The sequence below is a fragment of the Microcaecilia unicolor genome, chromosome 3, assembly GCF_901765095.1.
Source record: "Microcaecilia unicolor chromosome 3, aMicUni1.1, whole genome shotgun sequence".
Taxonomy (NCBI): domain Eukaryota; kingdom Metazoa; phylum Chordata; class Amphibia; order Gymnophiona; family Siphonopidae; genus Microcaecilia; species Microcaecilia unicolor.
The window spans coordinates 496,071,050-496,094,667 of record NC_044033.1 but is presented as its reverse complement, the minus strand read 5'-3'; the positions used below and the strand labels follow the sequence as shown (position 1 = coordinate 496,094,667).

Sequence of the window (23,618 nt, the reverse complement as noted above, 5' to 3'; positions counted from 1 at the left end):
CAATATTCTATACTGAATCTCATGTAAACCCACGTTTGGTGTGACCCGGAAGGCCTGTTCATAGCATCTAGACAATTCTTGTTCAGATACTGCCCTCCCCAAACGTGTACTCCATTCCTCCTGCTGCGTATCAAAATATCGGGAAGGCCTGCGCTTTCTCCCCTCTTTGTACCAAAGGGACAGCGAGTTCTGTGCACTAAGTGTTTGCATAAACCATTGATCTAAAGCTGTAAAAGAGGCATAAGCGCCACTTTTTCTCCTCTGGGTGTCCAAATAGTGTCGCAGTTGTAAGTATGAATAAAAATATTTTGGGGGGAGATTCCATGCTTTTTGACATTCAGAGAAGGTGGGGCATCCACCGTTCCCCAATTCAACCACTTGCCCAATATATCTGCAGCCCCCCCTGAACCAACCCTCAAAAGGAGACCCTGGCTGACTCGCTGTAAACTCAGGATTACGCAAAATTTCCACAAAAGGGGATGTGCCCTGTGCCCCTCCTATTCTATTCCTCCACCAATCCCAAGCCTTTTTTAATGGCCGGACTAATGCAGAAATTGTAGCTTTTCTACCCCTGCAATGAAAAGTGTTAAAGATCGAGATCCCCTCCCGTCCGCTATCCCAGGTCCCTACAGGTGCAAATTTGGCTTGTCCAGTGTGAATCTCATGTACCCATCTCATAAGTGCTGCTACATTGTACAGGCGCAAGTCTGGCAGACCCACTCCCCCTTTGTTACGATCTCGCGTCAGCTTATTGTAACCTATTCTTGCTCTACGGGCTCCCCATATAAAGGAAGTTATAACACTTCTATATGTCGCTTCATCCTTCTGCAAAACCCACAACGGCATCATTTGTAGCGAGTATAAAATTTTTGGCAAAAGTACCATTTTTGTCAATGCCACTCGTCCTAAGAACGATATGGGTAAGTCCCGCCACCTAGCGCACAAAACCTTAATATTATCCAGCTTCTCAAGTACATTTTTAGTATACATCATATGGGCATCTAAGTGTAAGTGAATCCCCAAGTATTTCAGGGCTCCCCGTGCCCATGCAAAAGGAAAATCAGGCTGCTGCCTGCACCTACAATTAGCTGACAATGCCATGGCTTCAGATTTGTCAAAATTAATTCGGAGCCCCGAGAAACTACCAAAATTTTGTATCAACTGCACTAACACAGGGGTCCCCTTAGTCGCTTGTTCCAGAAAGATCATCATATCATCAGCGAATAGGTTTATTTTATATTCTTGTGCTCCCACTGTAATGCCCTGCAATTCCTTTGATTGCCTGATTTTACATGCTAATGGCTCCAGTGCCAAGACGAAAAGCATAGGGGATAGTGGGCACCCCTGCCTCGTACCCCGCTCCAACTTGAATTTTTCAGTAAGGCTTCCATTAATTAAAATTTGTGCTGTTGGTGATTTGTACAAAGCCCTAGTACCCCTCAAAAACTCCCCATAAATGCCAAATTGGGGCAGGACCCAAAACAGATAGTCCCACAATACTTTGTCAAACGCTTTTTCAGCATCTAGACAAGTGATTATGGCATCCCCCTCTTTCCCCTTTGTCTCCTGCATAGCCTTCAGTACCCGTAAGATATTTGTGGAGGCATACCTCCCTGGGACAAAACCTGTCTGGTCCCCCTGCACCAAAAGTGGTAGCAACTTTCCCAGCCTCGTTGCCATAATACTAGCAAAAATTTTCACATCTTGATTGAGCAGTGATATAGGTCGGTATGAACCCAGCTGTTCTTCATTTCTCCCAGGTTTCGGTAAAACTACTATGGTAGCATGTGTCAGCTGGCCCGTATGCTGCCCCAGCCCACAAAGGGCCTGACAAAGTTCAACAAAGGGACCCACCATCTGAACTCCCAGTATTTTATAGAATTCAGCTCCCAATCCATCCGGCCCCGGAGCTTTTGCTAGTTTTAGCTTCTTAATAGCTTGCTGTGTTTCAGAGCCCTCGAATGGAGCATTTAAAGATTCTAACTGCTGAGACGACAATTTTGGCAAATTTAAATCTTGAAAAAATCTTTCACGCTCTCCCATGTCACTTTGTCCCGCATCATACAGGGACTTATAAAAATCCACAAATGCCTTTTGAATATCTTCCCCTTTATTAAGTGTATTACCTGACTTGTCTTTAATACTAGTAATTATCTTTTTTGCAGATCTGCTCTTTACCATTGCGGCTAATAATTTCCCCGTTTTGTTGCCCCATCTATGTAAATTATATTTGTAAAGCTGCACATCCAGGCTGGCCCTCTGATTAAGCACCTCATTGATTTGCTTTTTGAGCTGCCAAAAGTTTTCTCTGCTGCTGGGCGTACCAGCCCTGGCCAATTCCGCTCTCGCCACCTGAATCTTCCCTAGCAAATTGATGAGCTCTCCGTCCCTTTCTTTCCTGGTGCGGCTAGAGTACGCTATTATCCTACCTCGCATTACTGCTTTACCGGCCTCCCAAAAGATCACAGGGTCTACCTCAGATGCCTTATTGGTCTGCAAGAACTCCTGCCATTCCCTTATGAGATATTCCCGAAATTTCGGGTCCTGGTATAATGCAGGATTCATTCTCCAACTAGCTGCCTGACTCTGCCTTTGGCAACCACCCCAATCAACCCATACCATGCTATGGTCTGATACTACCCCGGCCTCTATTCCTGCCGCCCAACATTGTGATAGCGATGTGGCCGGTAGCAGCACATAGTCCAGACGTGCCTGCACTTTGTGTACCTTAGAATAAAAAGTATACTCATGTTCATCGGGGTGTAGAACCCTCCAAGCATCTAAAACACCCAGCTCCTTCATCAAAAAGTTAATTCCCCTGCCACTCGCTTCTTTATGCCTAGGTTTTGGGGGACTGCAGTCTATAAGCGGATCAGCGGTAATGTTAAAATCACCCCCCACTACCAATTTATATTCGTTCAGTGGTACAAGTGCAGCCAATACTTCAGAAAAGAATTTGTGGGAGTACACGTTTGGGGCATAAATTGAACACAAGGCCATTTTAACACCCTGAATCGTCCCCGCCCAAATCACATATCTCCCCTCCGAGTCTTGAATAACCTTATGCTTAGTACATGCCAAAGATCTGCTAACCAGAATAGCCACTCCCCGTTGTCTACTATTATAAGAGGCAGTGGCCAATTCCCCAACCCAACCTTTCTTTAATTTCATATGTTCTGGTTGAGAAAGGTGCGTCTCCTGCAGGAGCAATATATCCACTTTCAAGCGTCTGCTATAACTCAATATTTTTGTGCGCTTAACAGGCGAGTGTATCCCATCTACATTTAGAGTAGCTATCCGAATATTACTCATCCTCTATCCTACAGTTGAGATATACTTTCCAAACAATTTCCTGGTAAACCCTTCTGGAGGTGACCTCCCAGCTCAGCCCCCCCCATACTTTATATGCTGTTCTTGCTGTAACGGTCTTTTCATCTATAACCAAATCCCGGACACACTGGACCTCCCTACCCACCCCTCTTCTATGTCTCCCCTGCTCCCTCCCCCCCTCCTTTTCCCCCCTCTTCCCCCCTCCCTCGCCCCCAATAATGAGAGAAACCCCCGATTCAGGTAGCTCCCGCAGCCACACCACCATTCTCCTCCTTACTTCCTCTGTCCAGTCCCCCTCCCTTCCCTATTCACTTCGTATTCCCCCTCCCCTTGTAGTCTGTTTTACTCCCCCAATCTCCTCATACCGCATGCAAACTGCATTCAGTCCACACATTCTAAAGGTTCTCAACCTCTTTTTTTTGGTCACTTACATCCACTGCCCCTTACAATGCAAATTTTCCTGCATCAGATACAAAAAGGAGAAGGGGTAAGAAAACAGAGACAAAGAAAACTAAAAAGCAGAACATTATAACATGTTAACCGTAAACAGGAGCTAGTCACCACTCAGGCTGTCAGATGGCAATCACTAAAGTAGTGCTGTACTGTTTCCTCATCTCTCGCCCCCTGTCGTAGGCCAGCACCACTGATCTCGAAGCCTCCTGGACTTTTCAAACTCACAATCCTTTCGTCTCCGCCCAGACTGCCAGATCGTCTCTCAGCTATTTTGGTCTATGTGTATTCTGAGCCTTCTTATCTTTGTTTAACAAAAGCCCTGGTTCCATTGGGGATCTGAGACTGAGGCCCCGCTCTCCAGTTTTCATCACAAACAGCTAGCAGCCTGGGCAAAGAAGCCGGGCCATTTTAACCTGGCCAACCAGCCCCCCTTGAGAAAAACAAACTTCACCATTTAACAGACCCAGATTCCTGATTGCTTATTAGACATGCTCATTGTTAGATCTTGCTCGCAAATGTTTTAAGATCCTGGGAATCAGTGAAGTACAAGGTCTTATTGTCGTGCACTACCCGTACTTTCGCCGGGTACATCATTGTAAATCTAATCCCCTTATCAAACAGGATCTTGCAGAACTGTCCCATGCGGCGCCTCTGTTCAGATACTCTAGCCGAGTAATCTTGAAAAAGGAGAATCTGCGTGCCATGGTACTCCAAGTTTCTGTTAGCTCTGTAAGCCTGCATTATTTGCTCTTTATGTCCATAGTCTAAGATTCTTATTAGCACTGGTCTAGATCGCTGAGCTGTTTCTCGGTGGGCTCCCACTCTATGGATGCGTTCCACCCGAATGGTGTCTTGTATTTGCTCCAGCTTCAGCTGTGCGAGGAGCCATTTTAAAACGATGTCTCTCAGCTCCTTCTCCGGCACCGACTCTGGTAATCCGATCATTCTGATGTTGTTACGCCGACTCCTGTTCTCCAGATCATCCGTAAGTAGTTCCAACTGCTTTGTGTGTGTTTCTAGCAATCCAACCCGATTCTCCAGCGATTCAGCCTTGTCCTCTTGCCTGCTGATTCTCTCTTCTGCTCCCTGTATGCGAGCTGCCTGCCTCTCTAGTTTCTCATTAATTGAGTCCACCGACGCCTGCAATTTCGCCATGCGGTCGTCTAACACTGCCGTAAGCTGTTTTGTCAGCTCCTGCACAGCCTCCGCTTGCAGGGTGATCACCGCATTGCTGGGCGCCGCCGCTGCCGCCATTTTGGGGCTCCCGGGTTGAATGCGTTCTCGAGTCGGCCGCGGAGTCTTGGCTGGCATACCCCGCAACACTATGTTAAAGCTGCTTCTATTGCCTCCGTCAGAGCCTCACTGCTTACGGTACACAAACCCGTAAATTTTAGCACTCAGGGGTGTGGGGAAGTCGAAGATTTTGCTGATAATAGTGCAATAGGAACGGAGCTGGACTATGAGCGTCCTTTCAGCCCGCTGGCATCACGTGACCCCCCCCTAGATCCTCTTTCTTGTCCTATACAGACCCTGCTTGATTACCTTCTACACTTGTCAGAGTCTGGTCTCAAGACCAACTCTGCAAGAGTTCACCTTAGTGCGATTAGTGCTTATCATCGCCATGTAGAGGGTAAGCCTATCTCTGGACAGCCTTTAGTTGTTCGCTTCATGAGAGGTTTGCTTTTGTCAAAGCTCCTGGTAAAACCTTCACCAGTGTCATGGGATCTCAACGTTGTTCTCATCCAGCTGATGAAAGCTCCTTTTGAGACACTGAATTCCTGCCATCTGAAGTACTTGACCTGGAAGGTCATTTTCTTGGTGGCTGTTACTTCAGCTCGTAGAGTCAGTGAGTTTCAGGCCTTGGTAGTGCATGCACCTTATATCAAGTTCCATCACAACAGAGTAGTCCTCCGCACGCACCCTAAGTTCTTTCTGAAGGTGGTGTCGGAGTTCCATCTGAATCAGTCAATTGTTTTCCCAACATTCTTTCCCCGTCCTCATACCCGCCCTGGCAAAAGCAGTTTGCATACCTTGAACTGCAAGAGAGCATTGGCCTTTTACGTGGAGCGGACAAAGCCCTTCAGACAGTCCGCCCAGTTGTTTGTTTCTTTCGATCCAAACAGGAGGGGAGTCGCCTTCAGAAAACACACAATCTCCAATTGGCACACTCAGGCATCCCGCGGTAGTGTTGGCATCTGTGCACACTTCCCATGCACTAAAAAATACTTATTTTTTAGCACTGGGGCGTGTTTGGGGGTGGAGTGAAGGCGTGCCCAGCACTAATCAGTTAGCCCAGATACATTGCCACACCTACTGATTAGCGCATGGTTAGCGTGTGAACCCTTTCTGCATACTAAATAGATTTTTGGTAAGGGCGCATGAGCCAGAGCCGCCGAGAGACTGGGCCGGGCCCCAGGCAAGGCCACCCCCGGCGCTGCCCCCCCCCCCCCCGAGGCCCGCCGCGCCACAGTCCCCAGTCTCCACCCACCCACCCACCCCCGTCCCTGTCGACAGCCCCCCTCCGCCTGCCACCGGGCTGGGCCCCCTGCATTCAAATCACAGTGCCTCACCTCCATGTGAAAGCGCAGCAGCGGCAGATTGCCTCCCTTCGAGCCTTCTCTCCCTGTGTCTCGCCCTCGTGGAAGTTACATCAGACGAGGGCGGGAAGGCCCGAAGGGAGGAGATCTGCCGCTGCTGCGCTTTCACATGGAGGTGAGGCGATCTGATTTGAATGCAGGGGGCCCGGCCCAGTGGCAGGTGGAGGGGGGCTGTCAATGGGGCCGGGCCCCGTCGAATAAAACAGTATTGAAGTGTAGGATAGATTAGTTTACGGAAGAAAGGGGCCTTCATTGGCATGCAGAATACACATGTCTACAGTTATTCATCTGTATTATACAGTTTTAGACTGTTTAATTGTAGTCAGGAATCTCCACAAAATAAAGCACTTTTTATTTTTCAGAATCCTGTTCATTCTATTTATTAATTTCAGGAAAAAATTACTGGATTAAATCTATCTTCATTGTGTATGTTTTTGTTGTAAATTAATCCTTCTTTTCTTACTACCTGAGTGGTGCAACCTTATAGGAAAACGTAGAATTTCAAATCTTTTTTTGTGATTGATTGTTTTCTAGGAAAGGTCATTTCTCCTGCACAAAGGTGTGCATTGTACTGTGTTCTTGCTTTTATTTTCTTTGTTTTCATGAAATCAAGCAAGCTAATGCTGAATGTCACCCAAAGTCAGCTAGTCCTGTTAAACCTAAGACTTGTTCAAATAGTTTGATGTGCTTCTGGCAGTGTTGGATTGCAGATTAATATTTCAGCTGCATTAAGTTCTGATGAGTACATGCTCAGTTTATCAGCTTATCAGTTTGAACCATTCTTTGAAGCCTTGGTTGCCTTTCAGGAGACAATTGGAGAGGATCCTGATTTACATAGAACTGAGAGGATGTATTCCATTGCAACAGAAGTACTTAGGGTGAACTGCATGTCAGGAGCCTGCCCTTAATGGGGGGATGAGCCAACCCATCTTTTCCAGCACTCTGCGCCCAGGCCGGGCCTTCCGGTGGTTAGGAAGGGAAGGTGAACCTTCACCTGGGCTGTGCTTAGTGCATGGGAGCATGGTTAGTCCTTATTGGGCTGTTGTGCATGATCTTGCTGGTGGGAATCACTTGCCAATGGGGATGTGACTCCATTATGGGAAGGGTGGGTTTAGCAGCACCAATATAAGGCCAGCCCCTCAAAGGACCAGGATACTTCCTGCTCATTGGAGGTGACTTCCTCGCCTGCAAATCCCACGCTTTGTTTTCCTAGGAACTTGCAAGAATGAGGGTTGTTTAGTTTTGTCACTGCTTAAGAGTGTGTGTGTGTGTGGGGGGGGGGGGGGGGGGGTACCCGAGCTACAGCCTCTGCAGAAGGAGGTTCTTCTGGACAGGGCCTCAATGTTCATCCAGCAGTGTGCATTGGGCCACAGCGCAATACAGACGTGGAGGTCCTTGATGATTTAGCCTTGATGACACGGCGGATTAAGGCATTGCTCTTAAGGCAGGGCCTCAAGGTTCAGCCGGCAGTCTACATTGGGCCGCCTCAACTCAGTACAGATGTGGAAGTCCATATCTTGAGGGTTAAGCCTTGCTGATATGATGGTTAAGGAATTGTGGGTTTTAATGCTTTGGCTATGACTCCTAGCTGTTAAATGGCAGGTAGTCAAGTGTTGCTGCTGAATAAATAACGTTATCTGTTCTTTATTAGCGCGGGTCCTATATGTCACTAATAAACAAAGCTGTGGCATGTTTTATACCCAAGCAAGTTTCTGGTCTTAATTATTGATATATGTGTATTACATTTAATTGTATGTTATAATTATATCTGTTGAAAAGGTGGGTGATGGGTCTCGTTTCCCTCCATTAAATAGATTTAACAAACTAGTTTGGGTCCTTTGGTCTTTATCAGCTGTTATATACTATGTTTCCCACTATCATATGCTATAGAGCCAATGTAGTAAGCTTCCATTAGAACCCTGCACTTACATCTTAATGCATAGCTTCCTAACACAATGCACAAAACAGCATTCCTCTCAAAGTTTTGCTTAAAGCTAAATAATATGCATATCACAAATTAAAGAATGATGGTTTAAATATCCATACAAGTTAATACAATACCATCAAACAAAACATTTTTGAATGGATCCTCAGAAGACCCATGAATAAATATCTCCCTTTAACTCAACTTTGGCCAGTATCCTCATCTATCCAACTTTCTCAATTTTTATATATTTTTTAAACTATATTCATTCAAATTACCGTATTTTTCGGACTATAAGACGCACTTTTTTCCCCCCAAATTTGGGAGGAAAATGGGGGTCCGAAGGTAGAGATTTGGCTGGCTGGCTGGCTGGCAGGCCGCCCTCCCTCCCTCCGAGTTCGGGATCGCCCTCTCCCCGGCCCTGTCACCACTTCTCTCCTTACTCACGCGATCTTCCCTGGTGGTCTAGTGACGTTGGGGCAGGAAAGAGCCCCCTCTTTCCTGCCCAGCGCGCTGCTCTCCATCCTCCTGTATGCAGCCTGATGGTCTCGGCGAGATTCAAAATGGCCGCCGAGACTTCACTTCTCGGTGGCCATTTTGAATCTCGCCGAGACCGTCAGGCTGCATACAGGAGGATGGAGAGCAGCGCGCTGGGCAGGAAAGAGGGGGGCTTTTTCCTGCCCCGACGTTACTAGACCACCAGGGAAGATCGTGTGAGTAAGGGGAGAGGTGGTGGTGACAGGGCCGGGGGAGGGAGGGAGGTAATCCTGAGTTGAGGGCGATCCCGAACTTGGAGGGAGGGATTCGGACAAGACGCACCGGAGCACCTAGGTTTTAGAGGAGGGAAAAAGCAAAAAAAAAAAATTTTCCTATTTTCCTCCTCTAAAACCTAGGTGCGTCTTATGGTCCGGTGCGTCTTATAGTCCGAAAAATACGGTAATTTTCTCAGTAAGAGTTGTTTTCAAAACTTATATCCGCTTATCTTATCTGCTCATTCAAACTTCTGTGCAAGGCCACCTCTCCCGAAATGAATTCATGTTTCAATGCATGCCCATACAGTTTTCTTTCTGCTCAGACCTGTGCACAACTCTAGCTACCCTTAATGCAGAAATGCGTACACGTGTTCAGAATGCTCGCTCAGGTTAGTGCACAAGTTTGCACAGGACCTGTTTGTGTACAGTTTGATTACTGCATTGGCAAGGATAAATTTGACGTTACACTTGTGTTAGAATGCCGTGTGCTGAGCTGCCAGTGCATAGGATTAATGCACAATCCCCTGGTGTTGTGCTCAGCCTTTAAACATTTTTTTTCACAGTTTCCTACATCTGTGCAGAATAGCTGCGTGCTGGTATCTAATACAAGGTCAGTTCCTGTGCATTTTTTTTTTGCATCAGTAAAATTAATTGAACTGGTGCTGAAAGGTTATTAATAATGTTATGTACTTAAAGTAGCAGTGCTGCAAAAAACCAAACCAAAACAACAAGAAAAAGAAATATAAACATTATTATTGGAGCAAGATTATGGAATGCACTCCCTCAGGATCTAAGATTTGTATCTTTTTTTTTTTTTCTTTTAGGAAACAGTTAAAAGCATATTTATTTGCTTGACATGTTTTACTACATAAGTACATAAGTAATGCCACACTGGGAAAAGACCAAAGGATCCATCGAGCCCAGCATCCTGTCCATGACAGCGGCCAATCCAGGCTAAGGGCACCTGGCAAGCTTCCCAAACGTACAAACATTCTATACATGTTATTCCTGGAATTGTGGATTTATCCCAAGTCCATTTAGTAGCGGTTTATGGACTTGTCCTTTAGGAAACCGTCTAACCCCTTTTTAAACTCTGCCAAGCTAACCGCCTTCACCACGTTCTCCGGCAACGAATTCCAGAGTTTAATTATGCGTTGGGTGAAGAAACATTTTCTCCAATTTGTTTTAAATTTACTACACTGTAGTTTCATCGCATGCCCCCTAGTCCTAGTATTTTTGGAAAGCGTGAACAGATGCTTCATATCCACCTGTTCCATTCCACTCATTATTTTATATACCTCTATCATGTCTCCCCTCGGCCATCTCTTCTCCAAGCTGAAAAGCCCTAGCCTCCTTAGTCTTTCTTCATAGGGAAGTCGTCCCATCCCTGCTATCATTTTAGTCGCCCTTCGCTGCACCTTTTCCAATTCTACTATATCTTTCTTGAGATGCGGTGACCAGAATTGAACACAATACTCAAGGTGCGGTCACACCATGGAGCGATACAACGGCATTATAACATCCTCACACCTGTTTTCCATACCTTTCCTAATAATACCCAACATTCTGTTTGCTTTCCTAGCCACAGCAGCACACTGAGCAGAAGGTTTCAGTGTATTATCGATGACGACACCCAGATCCCTTTCTTGGTCCGTAACTCCTAACGTGAAACCTTGCATGACGTAGCTATAATTTGGGCTCTTTTTTCCCACATGCATCACCCGAATTATAGCTACCCCCATGTCTCCCCTCAGCCCAGTGGTGTAGCCAAGGGTGGGCTGGGGTGGGCCCAGGCCCACCCACTTTAGGTTCAGGCCCACCAAGTAGCAGCACACCTATAATGTGGCTGGCAGGGACCCCAAGCCCCACCAGCCAAAAATTCCCAACAACTGTTTGCTGCTGGTGAAAATCTGCTATTTAAAAGGTATATGGGGGAGAGGGGATGTTTGAAAGACCATATGGCATGCAGGCAAGAGAGGGAGAAACCAAATCACTTGTAGGACAAGGCGGAGTTCTGCCCACCCACCTTGGGTCCAGGCCCACCTAAACTTGAGTGTCTGGCTACGCCCCTGCCTCAGCCATCTCTTCTCCAAGCTGAAAAGCCATAGCCTCCTTTAGTCTTTCTTCATAGGGAAGTCGTCCCATCCCTGCTATCATTTTAGTCGCCCTTCGCTGCACCTTTTCCAATTCTACTATATCTTTCTTGAGACGCGGCGACCAGAATTGAACACAATACTCAAGGTGCGGTCGCACCATATTTTTAAATACGTTGTTTTATATTGAGTTATTCAGATGGTTGTATTTCCCCGTTACTGTTGGGGGTTTTCTTTTACTATGAATCCTTACGGAACCTCAGCAGTATAGAAAACCTCAGTATAATAGAATAGAACAGAATTATTATCTTGGTAACACTGTCTGCTATCTGGAAAAATACTGCTGACAGGTATATTTAGGAGCACTGTCTGGATACTGCCTTTGAATACCTTTACAGGGGGTGTGGATTCACAGAGGAACGGTTATCTAGATAACTAAGGGGCCCTTTTACAAAGCGGCAGTAAGCCCAACGCGGGCTTACCGCCAGTGGCGTAGCTACTATGGGGCCACGGGGGCCTGGGCCCCTGTAGATTTGGCCCTGGACCCCCCTGCCGCAGCCCTCTCAACCCCACCTTCCCGCCGCCAACCCTCCCCCGTCGCATACCTTTGCTGGCGGGGGACCCCAACCCCCACCAGCCAAAGTTCTCTCCTCAGCCGAGCAGTGTTGCTTGCTGAATGTTCTGATCAAGTTTCTGTGCGTGCGTCTAACATCCTGTTTTCTGTAAGTCTGATTATTATTGTTACATTTGTACCCCGTGCTTTCCCCACTCATGGCAGGCTCAATGTGGCTTACACAGGGCAATGGAGGGTTAAGTGACTTGCCCAGAGTCACAAGGAGCTGCCTCTGCTGGGAATCAAACTCAGTTCTTCAGTTCCCCAGGACCAAAGTCCACCACCTTAACCACTAGGCCACTCCTCCACGATGTTGTTAAATCTGAAATGTCAAGATTTGTAGAAATTTGTCCAGCCTTAGAATAATGCTGCCTAAGGCTCCTACAACAATAGGGAAAACTCAACATGGTTTGTTCCAGAGTCTTGCCATTTCTGTTGTTAGGTTTTGATACTTTGTTAATTTTTTCCAGTTCTTTATCTTTAATTCTTGTGTCTCGTGGTATCACAGTGATATGATGATGATGAAGATGATGATTATACTTCTCCTTCAGGGTGTGGAGGAGTAGCCTAGTGGCTCTGGCCAAATCACTTAACCTTCCATTGCCCCATGTACAAATAAGTACCTGTATACAGTATGTAAACCACTTTGAATGTAGTTGCAAAAAACCACAGAAAGGCAGTATATCAAGTCCCATTCCCTTCCTCTTTTCCTAATTATTTTGAATTTCCTCCTAAATGGAAGAAACCAAATCCTCAGACTTCCCTGACCTGAGGGTAGATACTGCCAGTGCCAAAAGTAGCACGGCAGCTGGGCCAATCCATTTTACGCCTCTGCTCTGATGGTCTTCTGCAGCATTTAGATAAGTTATTATTTTTGTATTGTTTGACAAGAATGTTGTTTATTGAAATTTAATTGGATTGTTCCTGAAGATGTGCCATAGTAGAAAGGGTGCCATAGTAGAAAGGAAGGCAATAAATCTAAATCAGTAATAAACAATCATGTCAGCTGTAAACAAGTAGACAGGTTCCGGAGCCAAGAAGGCAGCAAGGATTTGATATGCTCTTTATATTGCTGCAGTGAGGAAAGGGAAAACTAAACAAAACAGAATCTAGATATACCAGAAAACAATTTTGTAAGCAGTCAAGCAGAACAAAAACAAATTAAAACCGCATAAGAACAACAAGCAGTGCAAAGCTGCAGCAGAACAACGGTCCAACATTAAGTCCAGAATCCTGGAGAGAAATTGAAGGGATCAAAAAATACAAACTTAGGGGACCTTTAACTAAGCTGCGCTAGGTGACAGCGCGTGCCTAATAATCTAAAAATAGAACACTGCAGCATGCAGTCCGGTGTCCTGCAGTAAGTCTGAAATGTGTATGTTCTAACCACATGCTAAAATATATATATATATATATATATATATATATATATATATATATATATATATATATATTTCTTATTTTTTGGAGTGAGTGTGTAATGATCAGAGAATGAGCAGTCCTGCACTAACCATAAATGCAACCCCATTACCGCGTGCTAACTGGTTAGCCACAGGTATATTGTGTAAGCCCTTAGCGCCTACAAAATGGGTGATGGTAAGTGCTCACACGGTGATTTTTAAAAATGGTCACACACTAATGGCAACATTAAAAATCAGCCATTTAACAGCTGCAGTAAAAATGGCCTTAGAGAATCCACATGCATGGAGAACTCAAAAGATTCCACGAAGTAATGCAAAGAAAGAAAGAGGAGTGGGAATAGAGCCCAAGGTTTCCAGAGACAGGAACGCATACAATCTTGAGTAAAACAATGTTTATTAGAAATCAAAGCGACTCAACACAGCATTGTGTTTCGACCAGAGGGCCTGCATCAGAAGTCTTCAAAAATAAATAAAATAAAATAAAACTTATATAATTTATAACATACAGGAGGTAAAAGTAATGCACAGTCAAAGTGTATGAGAAAAATAATAAAAATCATAAGTAATACCAAGTTATATAATATACAGACTGGAGAATTCCTTTATTAAATGAAAGCGGAAAATCAAATTTCAATACATTACACTGTGCAGTTATAAAGCCAGCCCCTCTATACTTTTATACAAAAATGCAAATTTTACACAAAAAACCATCCCCCCCAACCCCCCCCCCAAACATTCAACTCAACTTCAAGCGTACATGCTTCCACCAAACCCCAAAGGTCTTTACCCCCACCTCCACCCGTTCCCATCGGGCCACTTCCTGGACAGCTCGGACAACGTCCCAGGAGACCTGCTCAGCAGACCTGCACTCCTGGCCCAGGGACACCCCGCAGCGAGCCATCCATAGGCAGTATCTGATGATAACTGAGATTAGAAAGGCGGTACCTGGCTCTAGCCGCCCCGTCTCCCCCTGCCTCCCATACACCCAGTCCGCATAGGTGTAGGACGTGAAGCTGGGGATGGCCAGCAAGGCAGCCACTCTCCGGCAAACCGCTATGGAGAATGGACACTCCTTCAGGAAGTGGTCCATGGTCTCCAGCCGGCCAGCACACTCCCCCCTCGGGCAGTCTCGGTCCTGCTGGTTCCTACACCGAAGGTTTGCCCTAACATACAACCTGCCATGTAGGGACAGCCAAGCAATGTCCCTGTACTTGTGTGGGATGCGTTTGGATGAAATAAACCGCAGGCCCTGCCTCAGCACGGGCTCCGGAGCATCCCTAAGAGCCAGGGGAGAGGAGAAGCGTTGGGAGCGAACCCGCTCCACCCAGATCTCCCTCTGTCCTGCCCTAACTTCCTCCCATGTAATGTCCCACAGCCGAACCAGCTTTACCAAAGATTTATAGTAGCCTACCCCCTCCGCAACCGTCCCACCCTACCTCCCCCCAACCAAGGACCCCAAAATCCCTCCCACCACTGGACAACACTGTGTACCCATCCTGGGGCATTCAGACCCCCCGCCCGCCCCAGGTTAAACTGGATGAAGAGGGAGGAGAATAGCAAGACTGGGTTTACCATTCCCACCCCCCCTTCCTCCCGCGACCGGTAAGTGAAATTACGTCGAACTGGGTTCATCCTGTTCCCCCACAGGAGTTGAAAGAACACGCTGTAAATTGCCGTGAAACAGCGTTCCGGCAGGAGACAGATGTAGCTCAGGAACAGGAACATGGGGACCACCTGGCTCTTCAGCAACCGGACCCGGTCCTCCATGGGCATCCGCCACCCCTTCCAGCGGTCCACCTTCTCCCTCGCCTCCGCTATCCTTTGTTCCCAATTTCCCCGCCCGTAATCCCCTCCCCCAAAATACACTCCCAAAACCCTCATTTTCTCTATCCCATCCGGGAACCCTCCACCTAAATTAAACCGCCGTCCCTCTGGCCCCACCCACAAGCTGGTGCTCTTGCCCAGGTTTACCCGAGACCCCGAAGCCTGGGAGTATGCTGCAAGGGTCTCCTGCAGCCTCCTCCCCTCCCTGCGATCCGCCACCCAGACGGTGATATCGTCCGCATAGGCGATGACTCGCAACACATTCCCTTTGCCTACTTCCACTCCTCTGAGCCCGTCCTCCCCCCCCCCCCTTCCAGCCTCCTCACCAGGGGATCAATGGCGAAAGCGTACAGCAGGGGCTCAACGGGCACCCCTGCCGCACCCCCGCCGAGATCCCCACCTCCGCCCCCCTCCATCCATTCACCAGGGGAAAGAATCGCGCCCCCGCATACAATAACTGAAGTTGCGCGATCCATTCCCCCGGGAATCCATAGTGGTCTAGGACCTTCCATAAAAAACCCCACTGCACTCGGTCGAAAGCCTTGTCCTGGTCCAAGGCCACGACCAGCCTGCCCTCTCCCACCCGACTACGTTCCAGGCCCTCCCTCACCCAGGCCACTGCCTCTAGCACCCCCCTTCCCGGGACCCCACACCCCTGCGGGGCTGCCAGCACTTCCCCGGAGATCTTCCTCATGCGGGCAAGGAGCATGTGAGCGAAGATCTTCCGGTCGGTGTTCAGAAGTGCAATCGGCCGCCAATTTGCCACATCCTGGGGGTCCTTGCCTTTGCTAAGAAGGACCAAAGCTGATGCCCCCATCGACTCAGGCAAGGATCCCCCTGTTCGTGCCGCCTCCCAGATTGCCAACAAGACTGGCGCCAACTGATCCCTAAACTGCTGGTAGAACTCTGCCGGGAGTCCGTCTGGCCCCGGCGCCGTCCTGCGCCGCAAGGCCCCAATGGCCTCCTGTACCTCCCGCAGCGTCCACGGCCGCAGCAAGGCCCGAAGATGAGGCCCCCCCTTACCCACCCCTGGGGTTTCCTCAATGTACCTCGCCATGGCCTCCTCCCCCAACCGTTGGTCCAAAAAGGCCCGCCCAAAGTGGGTCCCCACCACCTGCAAGATACCTTCCCTAGACTGCTGGAGCGTCCCCCCCTCATCCCTTAACCCCTCTACCACCCTCCTCTCCCTTCTTTCCTTACAGCAGTCATAAGGGTTCGGGCTGAGCAGCTTCCCGAAGTCCCGCTCATAGACGAGGAAGAGTACCGATTGTATTGTACCCGTTCCACCTCCTGCTGCAAGGCCTCAATGTCCTCCCTCTTCCCTCCCCTGGAAATCAAATTGTCCCTTCGCTTCCTCAGAGCAGTTCCTAGCCGGGTGACCTCCCTCCCCTGCCTCCTCGCCTGACGGAGAAAGAACCCCCTGGTGCGGTGTTTCAAAACTTCCCACCAGTCCCCTAGGGAAGGGAAGACACCCTGAATGGATACCTGGTCTGCCAGAAACTCCAAATACTCCTGGTACAACACCCCCTCCCTCAACCATTTCTGATTTAAACGCCACAATCCTTTCCCCAATCCGTGAATCCCCCCTCCCCCCAGCTCGACCAGCACCATCTTGTGGTCTGAGAAATCAACCTCTACCACCCTTGGTGCCTTCCCACACGCCCCTCCCCGAACTAAAAAACCGGTCGATTCTACTTCTACAAGTGCCCCGGGCAAAAGTGAAACCCTGCGTCCCACCACCAAACTCTATGTGCGCGTCCACCAATCCCGCTCCCTTCATGATCCCTGCTAGCCGTACCCCATCGTAACCTACTTGCGCCGCCCTCCTCCCCCTATCCTCCTTCCTCAGGACTGTGTTAAAATCCCCCCCCCAAACTAGCTGCCGTGAGGTGTAAAGGTACGGCCGAATTTTCCCAAACAGTGCTGCCCTTCCCCGTTTGCTTTGCGGCCCGTAGATGTTAATCACCCGCAAAGCCACCCCCCGCAATCTCACATCTAACACCAGACACCTCCCAATTCCCAGCTCCACCACCCTCTGGATCTCTACTTTAAATGTTTTGAAGAGGATGCCTATCCCCCCATACCGTTCCCCTGCCAGACCCCAAATAGAGGGCCCCCATCTCCAGGCCTGCTTTGCCCGCCGAACCTCCTCCAGCGTTCGCAGCCTGGTCTCCTGCAGAAGAAAACAGTCCACCGCCACGGCAGAGAGGCCATCGAACGCCAAGCATCTCGCCCTCTGGGAGGCGACACTAGCCACATTAAGTGTGGCGAATGTTAACAGCAGTCCAGCCATCATTGTGCCGTTCCATACCCCCCGCCCTCCTGGCTACCTTCCCTCTGCTCCATACTACCTCCAGGGATCCCTTCCCCTTCACCCTCCCCTTCCTCGTCCGCCCAGTCCCGGACCCCTAGCTCAAAAGCCCCCCCCCCTTTCCTTACTTTCTTCCTCCCCTTCTTCCTCTTTTCTTCGCCCACCTCCCTCCCTTCTTGGGAGTCGTCCACTGACCCTCCCCCCCCTGCCTCCTCTCCCGCCCCTTCTGCCCCTTCTTCGACCCCCTCCATCAATCCTGCCTCCAGCCCATCCTCCCTCTCCTCTCTTGCCTTCATCCCTGCCTCCTGTCCTACCCTCCTTTTCTCCCCCACCCTCCCTTCAGCCCCCCCCAATCTGCCCCCCACCTCCCCGACCTCCTCCACTACCATTTCCTCCTCTTCGTCCCTCAAAACCTTCTCCCTCTTCTTCTTCTTCCTTTACCCGCTGTTCCCTTTCCAGCGTCTGCCATGCTTTCCAATCCATCCTGCCGGCTCATCCCATCCTCTCCTTCCTCTCCTGCCAGTTCGTCACCCCCTTCCTCATCTTCCAATCCCCTAAATCTGTTCTCTACTTCTATCCCCATTCCTGCCTCCCCTCCCCCTTCCTCCCGTACCCCCGTCACCTTCCGTTGTTTTTTTGACACCCGCGTCCAACCCTCATCTGCCCCGTCCTGCCGCTTCCGCCCTTCCCCCAACCCTTCCCCACCTCCCACTCCCTGTCCCTCCGCAGCTCCTTTCCCCCCCACCCCGGGAACCTGATCTCGCCCTACATTCACTCCCCCCCTCTCCCTCTGAACTGGACCGCCCCCTCCCATGTCCTCCTCTCCCCCGTTATGGGAGGCCCAAGGGCAAGCTCTGAATGCATGCCCCAGACCCCCACACAAATTACACCGGATAGATGCACAAGACTCCGTAGGATGCTCCTTAGACCCGCACTTCCCACACTGCCGTACTGGGCACGACATACTAAAATGTCTGAATGACCCGCACTTGTGACATTGCCGCGGCTGCCCCTTGTAAAAGCAGAGGATCCGATCCCTGCCAATGAACGCCGCGGAGGGAATGTGCTGGGTCACGTGTCCTGCCTGCTTCAGCCTAACCTGCGCACACCATCCTCCCGCCCACACCCTACTGGGGTCAGGGAGTTTGGACAAGGGGGTACGCAATTCTGCGTACCGCTGTAGCCAGAAGGCCAGGTCCGCCCCTGAAATGGATTCATTTCGGACCAGCAGGGTTACCTGCACCAGGTCAGGTCTGCTGATCGGTACGGCCCTAAAGTTTCTCCAATCCCCTTTCCCCCTTACCCCCTCGTATTTCTCCCAGAAGACCTCCATGCCTCGCTGGGTCAGAAAACTAACATCATACTCTGGGATATTCACCGGGTGGATACAGGCATAGAGGTCCTCTGGGAGAAATCCTAAACCCAAGACCAACTTCAGGGCCTCATCCCTACTTGGCATCCCCCCTCCCCCACCCACCTTAACTGAATCACATTCCTCCTTTTGGGAACCTGGCCCCCCCACCCTCCCCCCCATCCTTCCCCAATGCTTCCTGCCCCCCCATTCCCCCTGCGCCCGCCCCTCCCACCTACTACCGCCGCAAAGGATGGAGCACCCCCCCACCGTCCCCCTCCTCCATCTCCTGCACTGAGACCCCCCTGCTCCTGCTGCGCCGTACCCCCCCTCTCTCTCTTGCCTCCCCTCTCAGCCTCCCTCCCTTCTCTCCCTTCTGTCAGCAGACTTTGCACATCCCCTGCCTTCACAGTGTGCTTCTGTACCATTTCCCCTGCAGCAAAAAACCTGCCATTGTCCCCTTCAAAACGTTCGCTAGAGACAGTGAGAGCAGGTTCCCCTAAATACTTGTTCCCCTCCCAATGCCCCTGACCCCCTCCCCCGCCCACCGAGCCAACCCTCCCCTCCCGGCCCGAACACTCCCCCCTGGCTCGCACCCCTGCAGCCTGGCCAACTGCAAAGTCAAAGGTACCAGTCAAGTTTCCTTCTGGCGCACACTGCAAGGCAAACACCTCCCGCTCCTCCCCCCCTCCTTCCCCCCCGGAACCTGCTCTCTGTGCTGGGTCCCTCCTTGCAACGTGCTGCTCCAGCTTTCCCTGTGCGGGCCCGCTGTTTTCCTGGGAACTGGTCTCCCCTCTGGCGTCCTGCTTCGTTGGGACTTCCTGCTCTGCCGTTTTGCAAAGTAAGAGTGGCTTCCCGCACTCCAGCACCACTCGCTCTCCCAAACATGGGGAATCCTCCTGCGCTGTAGCATTCTCCTCTGCGGCCATCCCTGCTCCTCCAGCCCGATTGGCTGGCGCCTCCTGCTCCAATGTGCTGGGCGGGCATGGCATCCTGCCACCCGGCAGCGCAGTTCCTTGCCATTCTGAACCTTTATGTGGGGAACACTGTGTGGCCTCCTGTGCTTTCTCTATGGAAAACCACTCCTTGTCTTCACCTGCTTTTCTTCCTGCATTCTCCTTTAAGAGGCAGCTCCCTGCAGGAACATCTCCACTTTCAGTCCTTAGCCCTGCTGCAGGCTGATTGGCTGGAACATCCTGCTCCTCAGAGCTTTGTGGGTGAGGCCTCCCAGGCATTTTTTCCTTGCCGTCTGCTTTTACTACAGGCAATGGGAACAGGACAACCTCCTCTTCTCCAGGTAAGCTCTCTGTTTCAACTTCCACCACCACTTCTGTGGAAAAAGGTCTCTCTCCTGAAATTGCAGCCTCTGTTTCAACAATGTGAAAAGTCTTAGTGTTTAAGTTTTTTTCCTGTTCTGTTCTCCCACACTCAGGTGCTCTCAATGAGGCTTCCACAGCCCCACCTTCAGTCCTGCTTACTCCAGAAGCTGCCTGCAGAGGCCCTGACTGACTAGCAAGGTATTGCATGAATTTCAATGTATTTTGGGTGCTAGTTCCTGGCAGCTCCCCTGATGCTTCAATGTTCTGGGGTCCAAAGCCTGGGCTGATTCCTTCCTGCTCTGTTTGTTGCTTCCACTGTACCGAGGCTGACGGGGCCTGTCCCCCCGAGGCCATCCTGTCTCTGTTGATATAGAGTTCTCTCAGAGGATTTCCAGGGCCTTTCCTCAGGGCCCTCAGCAGCTGTTCTTTTCTCTGGAGAAGCCTAAGCAGCCTGGTTTCCTCTTTCATATAGGTTTTGCGATGCTCTGCTGGGGCCAGCTTGCTCAGGGCTTTTGCCATTTTGACTCGCTTCCCCAGGTCCACCACCTCCTTCTCCGTACTTTTAATTCTCTTCACCACTTTAATTATGCCACTGGCCGGGTCCTCTGGATCCTGGCAGTAGTCCACAAGCTCTTCCTCCTCTAGATCGTCACTATCCTCACTGCTTTCCTCCTCCACCTCCGGCAGGGCCTCTTGACAGATCTCCATTACCACTCTTTCCTTCTCAGACCAGCTCTTCTCTAGGGTCTCCGCCAGCTCTCTCTCCCCCTCACCTGCTGGACGTCGTGCGGCCGCGAGGGGGGTACCAGTCCGGCTTCCTCCCTTGGAGTCTGGCCCTCTTCTATCCACAGGGCTCCTTTCCCTCCTCCCTGCGGCACTGCAAGGGAGGAGACCGCTTTTCCTGACCCTCTGGTCCCTGAGCCCAAGAGGCCCCATGGCCTGGGCCTGTCCTGGGGAACGCTCCCCAGAGGCCCTCCACATCCTTGGGGAGGGAGTTAGGCCTCACTCTCCTCCCACTGGAAGTCTGCAGAGCTCTCTGAAACACCTCCTTCCACCTCAGCAGACTGGAAGGACCGTACAGGTCTTTATCTGCCATCATTTACTATGTTATATATATAAAGTAAAAAATGAATTATTGCTGAATGTGAACACATAGGTTACAGTTAAAAATAGGAAAACATTTTGCAACATATGTATATTAATCACATATAGTAGGATGTCCATTTAAATGTAAGAAAAGCTATTGTGATGATATGAAATCAGTATAGACTAAAGTGAACATTAGAATGTGACCAATCTCAAATTCAAAATGGAATATGATATGAAAGATATTCATTTTTGGATCTGTCAATAACCAAGAACGATTATTTTTTTCAAGACCACCATTTACAAAAAGCCGGCAGATCGAAATACTTTCTTACATTATTTCAGCTATCACAATCCCAAACTTAAAAGTAACCTTCCTCTGTGCCAGTTCCTTCACCTTCGACGGATTTGTACAGATTTTGAAGAATTTAATCATCAAGCGCACCTTATGGGCGATAGATTCGCGTCCAGAGGATGTCCTCAAAGACAACGTTGTGTTGAGTCGCTTTGATTTCTAATAAACATTGTTTTACTCAAGATTGTATGCGTTCCTGTCTCTGGAAACCTTGGTCTCTATTCCCACTCTTCTTTCTTTCGTAAAAATGGCCTTAGCACTTGGGAAAGACCCATGTAAGGGTTGGCACTAAGGCCACTTTTTTTGCCGCAGCTTAATAAAAGGACCCCTTAGTAAATCGGTCCCTAAATTTTAAAGCAAAAACTTCAGAAGGTACAAACTATGGTTGTGGTTTTTTGGATTTAATATGCCGCCTTTCCTGTCAAGCATAGCAAAGTGGTGTACAAACAACCTGCATTGCTGCAAAGCCCATTTTCAAAGTGAACATACACACGCACTTTCACTCTGAAAACTGTCAAAGGGAAAGATGTCCTCATGTCTGCTTTTTCTGTGGTTGTTTTTTCTGGCTAAGAAAATGTGTGTGATTTTGAAAACCCTAAACTATCAGCCCGATGATCAAAGGTAAATGTGAGCGCTAGAGGCCACTAGCTCTGGACTAGCTCCCGCATTTATCTTCGCTCCTGTGCCCCTCAACACTGCAGAGCTCATTTAAATTAGATTTAAATGAGCTTTTCTTGTATTCCACCCCTATGATCTGTTGTCGGTGCTCTGATCATAGGGCGGACTTGTGCCTTAACCCTATGCCAGCTCAGAGCTGGCATTAGGGTTAAAGCTGTGCTCCTACCCCCCCCCCCCCCATGTCAGAGTCAGGCAGCCTGGGTTGTCACTGTCAGCCCGGGCTGCCACCTTGTCCTTGAGGTCCATTGGACCCCTGCAATTTGTCAGCCCTGGTGGCAAGTGCCTCTATGACCCCCCCCCCCCCCAAAAAAAAAAGTAATCCCTGGTAGCCCAGTAGGCTGTTAACCCAACCCCCCACCCACCCTGGTGGTCTAACAGCCAACCCCCCATACCTCTGTGATGAAGGAGGGAGTAGCAAACTCTGTTCTTCTCCAGCGCTGCCTTCAAAATGGTGGTGCCTTGCCAGGCCCAGTGCATTCTGAGATGCACTGGGCGGGGCTTCCCCATCATATAAGAGAGTTTTTTCCCCCTATGATCAGAGCTGATAGCATGCCTAAATTTGCATGCTATTAGCTCTGTTCATGAGGGTGTTATTGCCCCACGCTGTTCTGGCGCTAATTTTAGAGTATTGTTTGGAACAGTACAGGGCTTCTGATCATCGGGGTCTATGTGCAGTGTTATTCCCTTTGATATAACTCCACCCTGGCACACTTTTATTGCAGTGCAGGTAAAATGTACATGAGCTGTTGGCACCCTAATATCTGCGCCCAAATTAAGATGCGTGCACTGTTATAGAATTCTGTGGATCTGCACCCAACTCGCATACAAGGATTTACTCCAGGTTTCAGCTGGCATAAGTCCTAATGCCTGGAGCTGGGCATGGGAATCACTGCTAAGTGTTATTCTACAAAGGACGTTCATCCCATAGCGCCCTTTATGGCATAGCACTGAGTGCTGATTTTTTTCCTGGCACTCTATTTTTCAGTATTCAATGCAAAGCAAAAAAAAAACCCACCAGAATCATGTTCAGTCTTGAAAAATCTAGCAAGACTTGCAATTAATCACCAAAAAAAAAGAGGGGAGGAAAAAAGCCTCAGATCGTGCAGGACATTTTTATCAAGATCAAAATCTTAAAATGAACCTGCTGCATCAATTACCGGCATTAAAAAAAAACTCATCGCCATAAAAATTCAAATTATCATGCAAATTGTATACACTCTTGTTAGAAAAACATTTTAAATGAAATTCTGATAGGCTTTTAGAATCAAACAAAGCTACTTAGCTCAAGCGTAGCATAACAATAACCCCAACGCTGGCCTACCATTTTGCAGGACCAATCTGCTGCTTCGGGGGAGATATTTAAAACACTGCAAAGAAAAAAGAAAATGGAAATAATATTTCAAACAGGCTTTTAAACTTTTCATAAACTTAACAACGACAGACATACTGCTCATCCTGTGAGCATGTGGAGGAGTGGCCTAGTGGTTAGGGTGGTGGACTTAGGTCCTGAG

General features: G+C 49.1%; 1 protein-coding gene across 2 annotated transcripts in view; it reads left to right on the top strand.

Annotated features, from left to right (window-relative positions):
- FUT9 (fucosyltransferase 9) overlaps nt 1-23,618 on the top strand; it is a 193,416-nt gene that overhangs the window by 5,738 nt on the left and 164,060 nt on the right. Inside the window, exon 1 of one of the 2 annotated variants that reach the window (XM_030199085.1) lies at nt 20,162-20,186. The exons of the other annotated variant lie outside the window; for it this stretch is intronic. The gene's annotated coding sequence lies outside the window, so the exon portion shown is untranslated. Of the gene's footprint in view, nt 1-20,161; nt 20,187-23,618 lie in introns of those variants that run through there. 2 annotated transcript variants of the gene reach the window in all.